The following is a 13,591-nucleotide window of genomic DNA, read 5'->3' on the forward strand; positions in this document are numbered from 1 at the left end:
TGACAATGCCCTGTATAGCAGGCACAGATGTCCTCTCAACAGCCTGTAGGAGACAGAATACAGGGATAGGGCCTTGAGGCAGTCTGCAAAGGACATTTCACTTACGCCTTGTATTCTTTTAAAGGGGAGCCTCTGTGGATGTTCCAACCTCTTGGATGTGCCTGGTTAGGTACATAGAAAGGGGGCACTGTACTCAATGACAGGTCTGATGAAGGCTGAATACAGTGGAACAATGACTTCCTTGGACCTAGATGCCATACCTTTGTTTATATAGACTTAGAAATGGAAGTAAAAGAAAAAGTCATGGCCATTCAGAATTGCCATTTAGCTGAAACACCTGATATTCTTAAAGGGTGATTTGCATATACCCCATGAGGCCTCTGATGCAAGAGGTTTAAGGCATCACACAGTTAGAAGTCTAGCTTTGCTATATTTTTCTGTGTGTTTTTAACCAGTTGGTCATCTGTGTGACCTTTTTACTCCTTGTTTTAATAAACTGTGCAACACAGAATAAGTTCCTCACTACTGTAGACACATGATGGCCAAAGGCTATATTACTGTGTGTGTAACAAGTCCCCGATTACTGGGCCAACTATAAAGGGCGTGTTGTCAATATGATAGTTACCAGGGGAGGATGACTTTCTGAAGGATACTATATATGCATTTCTTGGCATTTAGTTTTACTCCATGACTCTCACACCAGTTGCTTGTCTGTGTCAGCCCTTCCTGGAGAACATTTGTCTCGGTGTGGGATTCAATGACTGCTCCTAATTTGCAATCAACTGCAAATTGAGTTAGCCAGAGACCACTGACACTGGTCTTGACTTCAAAGAAATACATTTCAAAAAAGAATGTTCCAAGGACCAATCCTTGAGGGACTCTACTTGTCACTGGCCTCTTTATAGAAGTGGACTCCCCAATTCCAACTTCCTCTGACCTGAGTCAGTTGGCTAGCCACCGGGTGACACATGGGTTTGTACCTAATCTCTTGAGTTTGTCAACAATGCCCGAGTGGGGTACTGTGTCAAATACTTTGACCAGGTCAAGGTAGGCAGTGAGAACTATTCTGCCTTCATCAGTTGCTTTGGTGACCTTCTCAAAGAAGTCCACTAGGCTGAGTAGGTATGACCTGCCCTTGATGGACCCAAACTCCAGTCCCTGGAGGTTCATTATATCATTACTGATCATTTTCTCAAAGAAGTCCACTAGGCTGAGTAGGCATGACCTGCCCTTGATGGACCCAAACTCCAGTCCCTGGAGGTTCATTACATCATTACTGATCATTTTCTCAAAGAAGTCCACTAGGTTGAGTAGGCATGACCTGCCCTTGATGGACCCAAACTCCAGTCTCTGGAGGTTCATTACATCATTACTGATCATTTTCTCAAAGAAGTCCACTAGGTTGAGTAGGCATGACCTACCCTTGATGGACCCAAACTCCAGTCTCTGGAGGTTCATTACATCATTACTGATCATTTTCTCAAAGAAGCCCACTAGGTTGAGTAGGCATGACCTACCCTTGATGGACCCAAACTCCAGTCCCTGGAGGTTCATTATATTCATTACTGATCATTTCCATTATATTTTCCCATCGATTTGTATACAAGACTAGTAAGACTTATGGGGTCTGTCATTTCCAGGGTCTGTAGATGGCCCACCTTTGAGCACAGGAATGACTGTTGCTGTTCTCCATTCATGGGGCATGAAGCCTGTTTGGGGGCTACAGTTAAATAGCAATTCCAGAGGGCCTAATAGGTTATGTTTAATGCTATTTAGAAGGCATCTTGGGATACTGTCTGGGCCTACTGATGCAGCGTTCTTGGCTTTAGAGAGAGCATTATGGACCTGCTCCTTAGTGATAGCAGGGGGAGTTATATTTGATTGTATTTCCTGAGGGAAAATTGAGGGGGAGAGAGGGGTAAGCTTGGAGTTGAATTCATCTGCCAGTACTTTTGCCGTCTCTTCTGGCTCTGTATAGGTGGCTACATTTACAATTAGCTCTGCACACAATTGTGTATTGGTTTTGAGAATGTGGATGTAGCTAAAGAATGCCTTCTGGCTGTCCTTGGTCTGGGAGGCAAAACTTACTTCAAACTTGGATTTGGTAGACTGTCTTCTGAGTTGTTTCTTTAGTTTGACGAGAGGGCTTTTATCCTGCTGGGATGCTGCACCTCCTAATTTTCGACAAGACTTTCTTCTGCTATACAGCCTATGGATTTTGTGATTCCTCCACTGTGGCTTGTTTTTTGTTAGTTCTGTACTTCATCCTGGTGGGTACAGCTGCCTCTATGCGGCTATTAACATGCCTGTGTAGGGTTTCTGTGAACAGTTCTGCATAAGCAGAAGTGTTCTCAGGGTTTATGGGGGCTTGAAATTTCGCTAAGTTATTACTTAATAGCAGGCAGTTATCCTTAGAGCAGTTCCTGAGTATTCCAAGTTTATCTGGGGGGGTCCACGTTTATTTTTACTTCAAAGGAGACCATTTTGTGGTCTAACTTTACTAGGGAAGGCATTACAGTAGGGAGTGTGCAGCAGTCTCCCAAATTAGTGAGGTCCAGATCCAGTATGGTTGCACTCCTGGCTGGTGTACTGACAATCTGGTCCAGGAAGTTTGTGTTTACAAAATCCAGGAATCTCTGTGCATGTACGTTTGGTGTCATATAGGATTCCCAGTCAATAGAGGGGTAATTAAAGTCATCCATAAATATGGGATTAGGTTGGATGGTTAGTGCTTCTAATAGTTTAAATACATGGTATGGGTTTCCTGGGTCATAGAGGGGGACCTAGAGCTTGCAAAGAAGTGGTATTGGATTTTGCCTATGGTTATTTGAACATGGCACTAAATATACAGAACCAACTGATATTGCCAACATCCTGGCAGATAGGTTCAGTGCTAACTTTACCCCCACCCCCCCCCCTAAAGGGCCCATCTCTATACCGGAAGAATGCAAAGTTCCTGTAATCAAGGCTGCACAGATAAAAATCACACTTTCCAAAGCCAAGAACACAGCATCCATGGGACTTGACAATATCCCAGGCTGCATTCTACATGAACTACAGAATGAACTGGCACCCCACCTAAACACCATGTTCAGCCTCACCTCAGGCTTTGTGCCCACTAAGTGGGGCACAGCGTTGGTTATCCCACTCCACAAAGGGGGAGCCACCATGGACCCCGGTAACTACAGCCCCATTAGCCTAATGAGCCTGGTCTGCAAGGCCGTGGAACGTATCATTGTGGAACTTATAAACAAAGACAATGGTAATCTCCAAACTCTGGACCCCACCCAGTTCGGGTTTGTAAAAGGCAGATCATGTCTCCTAAACCTGACAGACTTCTTTGAAACAGTCACCAAAGCCGTAGACGAGGGTAAGGTGGTTCACACAGCCTATCTAGATCTCGCCAAGGCTTTTGACAACATCCCCCCACTCTGGAATTATAGATAAACTCACTAAACTAGGTATAAATACCTATGTCACAAAATGGGTTGTCAACTGCTTCACTGACAGAACCCACACTGTGAAAGTAGCATACTCCAAATCAGACTTCAGACCAGTGACATGTGGAGTACCACAGGGTTCAGTCCTGGGTCCTCTCCTGTTTGGTATCTACTTCTCTGAAGTACAGGCCAACACAGAAGGTCTTTAGCTAACGAAGTTCACAGATGACTGCAAACTAAGAGCCATAATTGAAACTGCTAACAATGTGGACATCCTACAAAAGAGCCTCACTGAGACAGATGCCTAGTGTCAAAGCCATAGCTTCAAGCTCAATGCCAAAAAGTGCACTGTCATCTCCTTTGGTAAAAACTCTGTACCTATGAGCTACCACATAGGTGGTGGTCTACTTAACACTGAAAGTGTGATAAGAGAGCTTGGGACACACAGGTGGACAGTAGTCTCTCCTTTGATAATCACATTGCCACAGTAGTCAGGAAATCCTTCTAAGTGACACACCTCATCACAAAAGGTTTCTCCTCCAGGAAAAAAAAAAGGTCATTGTTCCCCTCTACTCGTTACTCATTAGAACCATTATAGAGTACAACGCCCCTTTTGGTATGTACCTCACAAGACATCTACAACTGGAAAGGCCGCAGAAATACCTCACAAAGAGGATTATTGGCCTCAAACAGATGCCCTATGCAGGCAGTCTCAAAAACTCCAGCTTTACTGCGTCGCATATCACCTACTCAGAGGCGATCTCTGCCTAACATATAAAGCTATGTCAAACCCAGAGCTGTTGGACATGCTCCACTTAAAGAAATCCCAATCCCTCCGAGTTGCACGCTTTAGGGACCTAAACCTTGTCACCACAATAAACAGAACATGCTGGAGGAATAGATTCCTGTCCTAGAGACTTCCCATATGCTGGAACAAACTACCCATCTATATCAAACAAAGCTCCTCATTAGCACTCTTCAAGAATAATCTTGATGATTGCATGGGAAATTCACCCCAGGGATCACCTTTGTGGCTCTGCTCCACAAGGGCACAGGAAAATCATTTTCTTGGGTGGTGAATGCCAAGGTACCTTTCTGGCTAGGCGTCTAAAGGCCCTAGGGCCGATAGCCTAGTATCTACCTATGAACCTATTGAATAGCTCAAGTGCATCGTCCTGTTTGACCAAACTTGAGGTATATTTATTTCTGATGTAAATTGAGACACCCCCACCTGTAGTCCCTGTCTGTATAGTAGCTGGTCTAAATGTGTGGAAGGCATTACAACCTTGCATTGTCGGTGTGTTCTCTGTGGCTTTAACCATGTCTCAGTGACCAGACAGATGTCAGCATTCTATAGGGTGAAGAGACCTTCTGGAGAGTGGAGTGTTTTGTTTAGACTCCTAGCATTGAGCCGTAATACTTTTAGATTTTCTTGATTTTGATTTGCTATGTTGGATTTACTTTCATTTTGGCATTGCCTAAAAGAGGCATTATGGAGGAAGACAATGTTTTAGCTAATATTTGAAAGCCTAGAGGGAAGAGGTCCAAATTCATCCCTGGCAATGCAGCGTGATCTGTTGATCCTCTCCTTCCATGCGACAAATATCGCACCCCTTAGAATGACACTAGAAACTATGCCACTTATTAAAGTCAGTCATCTTTTGTTTGTATTGTGGCATCATCCTTGCCGAAGGTAAAATGCTGTTCAATGCTAGGCTCAAACAAGCCTGAGACACATATTCCAAGAGCTCTATGATGTCTTTCTTCACATAGTCTAGGGAGGTACATCTCAGGTCATTTACACCCACATGGACTATGAGTCATACTAGTACTTGTGGTCCAATGACCTGACCACGTGCGTAATGTGGTGGAGCCTAGCAGCTGATGAACAACTGACTTTGACTTTCTCCTTATTCAGCATGGTGAGAGGGACATCAGTGCATCTCACAACGGTGTCTGCAGTGACCAGAATGTTGGATTGTATAGTGGCTTGCCTTATGGACTTAGTAGAGGCTCCATGAGATGTGGCTGTGTGTGTTCATAGATTCATAAGTGTATACTAGGCTAATGGCCCTGGAGCCTTTACAAGCCTAGCCCAAAAAAAAATTGCTCAGCCACCGTGCCAACCGATGTTAGTTCACAGTGACCATATCCAGTATTGCAACTGCAATGATCCCTGGAGTGAACTTTCTGTTACCCATCCACTCATCAAGATTTCTCTTGAAGAGGGCTAGTGAAGTGCTCTGCTTGACATGAATGGGAAGCCTATTCCAGAGTATGGACGGTCGTTGGGAGATGAACCTGTCCCTCCAGCATGTTCTGTTAATTGTGGTAATGAGGTTGTGATCTCTGGAGCGTGGGGCGCGGGGATTGGGATTTCTTTAAGTGTAGCATTTCAAGTAGGGCTGGTTTGGACATGGCTTTGCAAGTCAAGCAGAGATCACCTCCAAGTAGACGATAACAGACTGAGAACAGCTGAAGTTTCTTGAGTCTGTCCATGTAGGACATGTGTTTAAGGCCTAGGATTCTTTTTGTGAGGTGCTTTTGTGGCCTCTCCAGCTGTTGTAGGTTTCTGGTCAGGTACATGCCAAATGGGGCGTTACTTTTGATGACTGGTCTAATGAGGGATGAGTACACAGGGATGATGACCTCTTTCTTCCTGGATGCAAAACCTTTGGTTATAAAATGTGCCACGTAGAAGAACTTTCTGACCACAGTGGCAATGTGGTGGTTGAAGGTGAGGCGGCCATCAACCTTGGTGCACAAATCTCTTATGGCCCCCTTCAGTGCTCAGTGGGCTCCCGTCACGGTGGTAATTCATGGGAACCAAGTTTTCCAAAGGGGAGGATAACATATTTTTTGGCATTAAGCTTCAGGCCATGGTTCCAACACCAGTGACTAGTCTAAGAGACACCTTTTTGTAGGATGTCTGCATTACTTGGGGAGTTGACAATGGCTCCTAGCCTGTAGTCATCAATGAACTTGGTCAGCCAGAGTCCTTCTGTGTTGGCCTGGACTTCTGAGAAGTAGATGCCAGACAGGAGAGGGACCAGAACCGAGCCCTGTGAGACTCCACTCGTGACTGATCGACAGTCTTGTTTATGTTGTTTTGAAAGAGTGTAGTCGGGGCTGATAAGGGTATTTTTGTGTGTACTTTGTCTAGGAAGTCTTGGGGGTTTAGGAAGGATGAATTTAAGTGCCTCAGCATATGAGAGTCGATATGTCTGCTTTGAATTGCGTGTGATAGGTGCAGCATGTGAACTACTGACAACCTTACTGACATTAGGAGTATTTTTATGTGAGAGCTTTGCCTCCAATGACACCGTATAAATACATCTCTCACATACTATATCAGTTTGTTTGAGAATTAACTGGTTGTCAGTAAACATAAGGCAATTTTTACATTGCCTCAGGATGTCCATATCCATCAAGCTGGTAATGGAGATAGTGGGAAAGTTCATATCCATGGCAACAGACCCTTTTTACTTTGATTAGACCGTTGGAGTTAGAATATCAATCAATGTCAGATGTATCAGGTTTGCAACTCTGGGGACAGTGTTTGTTACTACAGACTAGTTGCCCTGGGTGCAACTGGGTATTGGAGAAATTTCAATTGTGATTTTAGAGGAAAAATGTCACTCAAGGTGTCTGAGTCTGTACAAAGCACTCAAACACTTGAGGAGAAACTAATACACAGACCTCGAAAATTTAAGGATGAAGCATTGAGGCAGATATTCTGAAGTTAGAAACAAATCAAGCAGTACTTAGTGAAAACAAAGAATTAGCTTGTCAACAATGATGAATAAGAGGGGAGTCGCGTGAATGACTACTGCCTGGCTACTACTACTGCTGGTCTCACCACGGCCTCACTTTGCTGGGATACAATACTTCATTGCTTCTTCTCTCACCAGAAACAAAATATTGGCACCAATACCAAAATGAGAGAAAGGCCACAGACTGTTTGGTGAGCCACAGTCTTGTCCCGGATAATGTAAGCATCTGTAGGTTTGTTGTATCATTTTCCTGGTAGACGCCTTGAATAGCAAGCAGACCAATCAGAAATGTCAAGCACAGGCACTCACTGCCCAACCAGAAACTATCGTGAATCAATGCACTCTGCTCCTGCTCTCACCAGAAGCAGAATATAAGCACAGATTCCAAGCTGGCACCTATGAAGCAGTTATTAGGCTTTCAGATGATCAGCAAACCCTTGTCCGTGTGCTCCTTCTCCCACCAGGAGAAAATTGAAGCACTAATCCCAAGATGACTACTGAGAGGCACAACATGGGCTCTCCAAAAATTGGTGGTCTTGCAATAGATGTTGCAGAATTTAACGGTAAGATGGAAAAAAATGGGTTAATATCTTAAGTACTGCAGTGTGCACTAAGCAGTTAGATATGAAAGAGGGGGTAACTTAAGCTTTAGCTATCTAAGCGGAGAACCACTAATTTAAAATGAGCCAGATAGACTGAAAGGGGGTGGGCACTTTCTATTCAGGTTATGGAATACAGTGGGATAGCCAATAAATTTAAATAGTTGAAGGGGAAATATTTTACAAAATAATAATTTTATGCTTACTCACTACAGCCAATGGAAGGGGAGAAGGAAGGAGATACTTGGTCAAATTAACAAAGGGGGCAGGCAACTGGAAAGACAGTGGAGTTTAAGAACAAAACAGTACAAGGGTGGGAGGGTAGGAAAAAAAATGTGTGTGACTCACAAGAGAGATTTGTGGTTTCTTTCGCAGTTTTAATATGCAATTAAAAGCACAGTAAAAGTAAAACACAGTGCAAGGAAAACAAATCACAACATCCAAAATAAAAGTCAATAAAGTAATGCAGAATACAGCAAAGCAAATGCAAATTAACCTTTCTCTCACAGCAAGCTGTGACAGAGTCTGGGTGAGCTTTTCCAGTAAAGCTTTGAAATGTTTTATTTTATCTCTTAAATGGAAGCTTTAGTTCCTTTCAGTTCACAGGTTATCCTATCCTCTATTCTTATTTTATTTTTTCTCCCTTTCTCGAGGGTATCGGTGTTTGGGGAAGGGGGACATGCGGACTATCCTGGCACATGCTGCAACATGACACACTACTTAAGGACAGTTTTCCTAGCTTTAGATTACCCATTTACCACAAACACTGGCTAAGTACACACTTTGGAAAAAAATATTTTATACTTATGTATTTAACAAGCATACTGCATGGGATATACAGATATGTTCATCAGAATTCCTACAGTAGATGGTAGAAGAAGGGTATGTCCAAGCACACCAAGGTATGAAAATCCTGATGAGCCAGAAGCAGAGCCCTCATCTTCTTTTTATTGATGTGGTCCAACCTCTGATAAAGAGGCCAGAGACCCTGAACCTTGACAGAGTTGAAGGAAGCTCCCCACCCCCTTTCTGAGGCATATATAAATAGCTCTTGAGACGCCATTGAACTGGAGGCTGGAAAGGAAGCCCCCAGGTTGACAGAAAGCTGATGAATTCACCACTGAAACTCGCTACTGAGACAAGGAAAAAAGATGACTATGAAGTCCAGGGGTGACAATGCTGGAAACACACTGACTTGCGGTACCACTGAAGCTTTCGCATATGTAGCCCATCCACAGTTGCAGGGGAATGGTGGAAGCCATAATCCCTTATTTTTCTTTGCTGTGTGCTCTTAAGTGTTCAAGTGCTCTTATTTTGCTGGATTTATTGCTGCTTGTTAGTAGTCTGATTAAATTTATCTGCCATTCTAAGCATCGTAGCTTTGGTTTTACAGTTGTGCTTCAGGCCAGTTATTCTACATTTAAGAAGGTTTTTGTGGTCTACACTCTTGTGGACAAAACCCTCTCTCCACAAGTCCACCAAGTATTCAGAACACTATGTCTGGACAATTCCCATCAGTTTCTCCTGCCAGCCTGGTCAACATGGGCATAGACAGTGTAGCAACTGCTTCATGTCTACTGACAGCCCTCTTCACCTAGCACATAATTCTTCTACTTCCGAGAAATGCATCTACATCAGTAACCTGGAATCCAAGTTCTCGCTCTACAGTGAGTACTCCTGACAAAGAGGAGATTGCCAGCACAAACACCATACCACTCACATCACAAAGACACCCACACTCACCTAAGCAAATATCCTCAATAAAAACTCACCTAAATAACAGAGATCTCCGAAACACAATCACATACATTCCACACACAACACCAAACACATCACACACAGCAGACAACATACCAGTGTCTCACAAACACAGCTCATAAGGTATGACAATAAACCAACATGGCCCATAAGGCAAAACAATAAATCAAACATACTAGTCATTGGCGACGCAACTGAGACACACCCATGTCCCCCTCACCAGGCTTGACAAGGAGAAGGTCACAGTCAGTCGTCTGTCAGGTGCCAGCATCCGCTACATCATGCATGCATTTAGGTCTCTTCACAATAGGTATAAGTATGATGGTCATTGTCCATGCTGGTGTGAATGACTTGAGATGTACCTTCCTGGACTACAAGGAGAGAGATATGATTGAGCTCTCAGAGTATGTGTCCCAGGCAGGTATGACCCTATCCCTAAGCAGCATCCTGCATTCACCAAGAAAGATACTACAATGCCAACAAAAAATAACTGACTTCAACAACCGGCTCAGTTTCTGATGTCTTTCCAAGGGGATCCTTTGCTTCTGGCTCATAAGGATTACAGGCCTTAATGCTTTGACAGAGATGGCTTCCACCTGTCACCTCGGGATTCTGGATCCTGGCCAAGGCTCTTGCCTCCCCCATTGTGCCTTTTTTAGGATATGTTCCAAAGACAAATCTTCCAACATAAAAGATCTGTCAAAAAGCAAACTGAAGGTCATGCTTAACACTAGGAGCCTTAACCCGAAAATGCACTCACTGGAGGCTGTCCTTGCATTGGAGGATGCCGATGTCTGTGCAGTCACAGAAACTTAGTTCAGGCTAGAGACAGCACCCCTGGCCTTACCAGGCTATACCTCATTCCACACATTCCGACCCCCAAATGAGGTCGGGAAGACCAAGAATGGTGCAGTCCATCTTCATTAAGGACAGGCACACCTCCAGAAGACTGGTTTGCCAGCATGATGCACTGGAAATACTCCAGGTGAAACTGACAGTTGGTAAGACACCCATCCAAGTTATGGCCAGATATAGACCCCCTTCCATGACTCAGGCCACTCACTCCTCCTACCTGGACCTACTTGACTCCATCAAGATCCCCCTAACACCCTCATCCTTGGTGACATCAACTACCCCACCAGAGACTAGGTGAACTACTGCAGCACTAATGCACTCACCCAACGACTCTGTGACTTCATCAGTTTTAATGCACTAGAACAGCTCGTCTCATCCCCCACAAGGTGAGATAACATTCCGGACTTGGTTCTCACCAACATGGGCAACCACTGCACCATTCCCATAGTATGCGCTTCCCTGGTGAGATCTGATCATCGGTCTGTCTCATTTGAAGTTTCTATCCCACCCCCCCAGCCATACCCAAGCTAAAAAAACTTCTCAAAAGCTGACTACAACCTCCTAAGGGAGGGTATCAGTAGCTTCACACAACCACCACTCTCAGAGGATACAGACAACTATACTGAACAGTATGCCAATGCAGTATACAAGCAGCTGTACAACTTCATGGAATCAGCCATACCCAAAAGAACTAAAACCTGCTCCTCAAGAAAACAAACCTGTCTGGTGGATATCTTCTATCAACAGGCTTTACAACAAAAGGAAGAAACTGTTGTCCAAGGGTAAAAAGGAGAAAATTCCGTATTGAAAAAACTCCTCCTCAGGCTCAACAAGAACATTAGGTCACTAGTGAAAACCTCCAAAGCCAATTATAAATTGAAACTAGCCCCTGAAACAAAGGGAAACCACAAAAACTTCAGTTACGTCAGGAACCTCCATGGCAAAGCCCAGGTTTGTTCTGAATTAGTACTTAATGCTACCACTTACACTGATCTTGCTGACTTAGCCAACTTGCTGGCTGATAGGTTCAATGCAAACTTCACCCCCCATCCCCACCAAAGGCCCATTTGACATCCCCAATATTTGTCCTGCACCTCTCATCTCCATGGATCAAGTGTTAAAAGCCCTATCCAAGGCAAAGAACACAGCTTCCATGGGACCTGATAGTATCCCAGGCTGTATTCTGCACCATCTCCAGCAAGAACTAGCTTCACCATTGAGCACCCTGTTCAACCACAGGCTAAGTACAGGCTTCATTCCAGCAGAGTGGAGAACTGCCATTGTCATCCCCTTGCACAAAGGTGGTGCCACTACTGTCCCTGGAAACTACTGCCCCATTAGCTTGACAAGTCTGATCTGTAAAGCCAGGGAGCCTATTTTTATGGATCTCATAAAGAAGGACATAGGCAATCTCCAAGCACTTAACCCCACCCAGTTTGGATTCATCACGGGCAGATCCTGCCTACTGAACCTGGTTGACTTATTTGAGACTGTCATGAAAGCCCTGGATGAGGGAAAGTCAGTACATACAGCTTACCTTGACTTGGTCAAGGCCTTTGACAAAATCCCCCACTCGGGCATCATCAAAAAGCTAGCACAACTTAGCATAAATCCTTATCTCATCAGGTGGTTGGCCAACTGGCTCACTGATAGAACCCACAAGATCAAAATAGGCACCTCTATCTCCGACAGCAGACCCGTCACTAGTGGTGTTCCCCAGGGATCTGTCCTGGTACCCCTACTGTCTGGTATCTACTTCTCTCAGAGGTCCAGGCAAAAACAAAAGGCCTGTGGCTGACCACGTTTGTGGATGGCTGTAAGCTGGGTGCTGTCACTGACTCCCCAAAGGATGTTAACGTACTGCAAGAGGGTCTCACAGCAACAAATGACTGGTGCCAAAGTCATGGCCTTAAGTTAATTCAACACACAAAAAAATGTACTATCATATCATTTGAAAAAACATGGCCCCTACTAATTCCCACATCAATGGCAACCCCCTAAGCACACAACCTGTGGTGAGATCCCTGGGTATTCAGGTTGACAGCAATCTCACATTCAACCATCATGTAGTGGCAGTGGTCAGAAAAGCCTTCACTTGGTTCATCTCATAAGCAAAGGGATTGCATCCAGAAAAAAGGAGATTACCTCTCTGTACTCCTCCCTCATTAGGCCAATAATCGAGTATAATGTCGCGTTTGGTATATACCAGTCCAAACACCTGCACCAACTGGAGAGGCCACAGAAACACCTCATAAAAAGAATCCGTGGCCTCCAACACGTGTCCTATGTGGACAGGCTCAAATCATTATCACTCTACTCGGTATAGTACAGATTGGTCAGAGGTGATCTGTGTCTCGACTAGAAGTCAATATCAGACCTTGCCCTACTAGAGATGCTCCATATATGCAAGTCTAACTCCTTGTACATTACCCACTTGAAAGGCCTAAATCTAATATGCGACATCAACAAAACCTGTGGGAAAGACAAGTTGGTCTCCCAGAGGCTGCCCTGTCTCTGGAATAAGACTTCCCATACATGTCAAACAGAGCACCTCGCTGACCCTCTTCCAGCACAACTCTGATGAGTGGATGGGAAACCACAAATTTGTCACAGGGGTTCCACCAGTGTCCCTCATTGACGGAGTGACAGGTGCTGACTAAGGTTTCTTTTTTGGGATAAACTGTTGACTAGGCTTGTAATGGTCCCAGAGCCATTAACCTAGTAACCTCCTATGACACTGAGAAAGCCCCTGACTATGACTGAATCCAGAGGAAGTAGTGTCTAGATAAAGGCAACCAGAGACAGGGCCTTGGGGGACAGGCAGAGATGCCAGCATGGGGATGGTCTGGATCCTGCAACCAAGGAAAACATGATCCTGAGAAGGAGTCCAGACTGATTTTTGAAAGTTGATGGTGAACTCCAGACTCTGCAGTAGGGACAAAGCTTGAATTATCAGATTGTCCAGATAAGAAAAGATCTGAACTCCTCTCATCCTGCAAAATGCAATGACAGGAGTAAGGCATCTGAACACTACCCTTGGGGCAGTAGAAGTGCCAAAGGGCAAAGCAAGAAACAGAGAAATGCAAAACTTTCCTGAAAAGGGCATGGATGGGGATATGAAGGTAGGCATCCCTGAGATCCAGAGAGACCAGAAAGGCCTGTGGAA

General features: G+C 44.5%; 1 protein-coding gene across 1 annotated transcript in view; it reads right to left on the minus strand.

Moving 5' to 3' along the window:
- The window catches only part of C2CD3 (C2 domain containing 3 centriole elongation regulator), a 2,415,762-nt gene that overhangs the window by 1,607,365 nt on the left and 794,806 nt on the right, over nt 1-13,591 (minus strand). The window lies entirely within an intron of this gene.

The sequence above is a fragment of the Protopterus annectens genome, chromosome 5.part1, assembly GCF_019279795.1.
Source record: "Protopterus annectens isolate FY-2018-M chromosome 5.part1, PAN1.0, whole genome shotgun sequence".
Taxonomy (NCBI): Eukaryota; Metazoa; Chordata; order Ceratodontiformes; family Protopteridae; genus Protopterus; species Protopterus annectens.